The sequence below is a fragment of the Phalaenopsis equestris genome, unplaced genomic scaffold (assembly GCF_001263595.1).
Source record: "Phalaenopsis equestris unplaced genomic scaffold, ASM126359v1 Scaffold000002, whole genome shotgun sequence".
NCBI classification, from domain to species: domain Eukaryota; kingdom Viridiplantae; phylum Streptophyta; class Magnoliopsida; order Asparagales; family Orchidaceae; genus Phalaenopsis; species Phalaenopsis equestris.
The window spans coordinates 65,301,706-65,302,220 of NW_018164444.1; positions in this window are offsets into that span (position 1 = coordinate 65,301,706).

The following is a 515-nucleotide window of genomic DNA, read 5'->3' on the forward strand; positions in this document are numbered from 1 at the left end:
CCTCGACCCTCGAGTAGTATACTACGGGCTTTTTACTAGACTAGAAAAGAAGCGGAAATAGTTCAGTCGATACGATACAACATACGTCAATAAAGAAAAAGTGAAAACTCCCCCTCTTTAATCAGCACATGAGAGAAATGTCGATGTAGACCACCCTATTAAGTCACTGGTTAGTGCCGGATACATAGACTATGGACACAAATCATCCTAAAATAACAAGTCACAAGGAGGGACACCAAAAAGTCAAGCTAAAGATTCTTGAATAGGAGGATAAAGGGGGCGATGCCCCTTCAAAATAGAAGAGGAGCCGGCTGATTACCTTGTCGTCCGCAGTTCCAGTCTAAGGATTGTACCTTTGATCATTTGTCATCGAAGTCTCAAGTCTCAATATTCTACTTCATCGCTTTTTGGTTATGCGACATCTGCTTTCGGCTTTCATAGCTCTCCCCCACCTACTTCCTTCTTCTTCATGATATACAAAGGACGAAAGCTGGGAAAATCCTTTGAATGCAAGG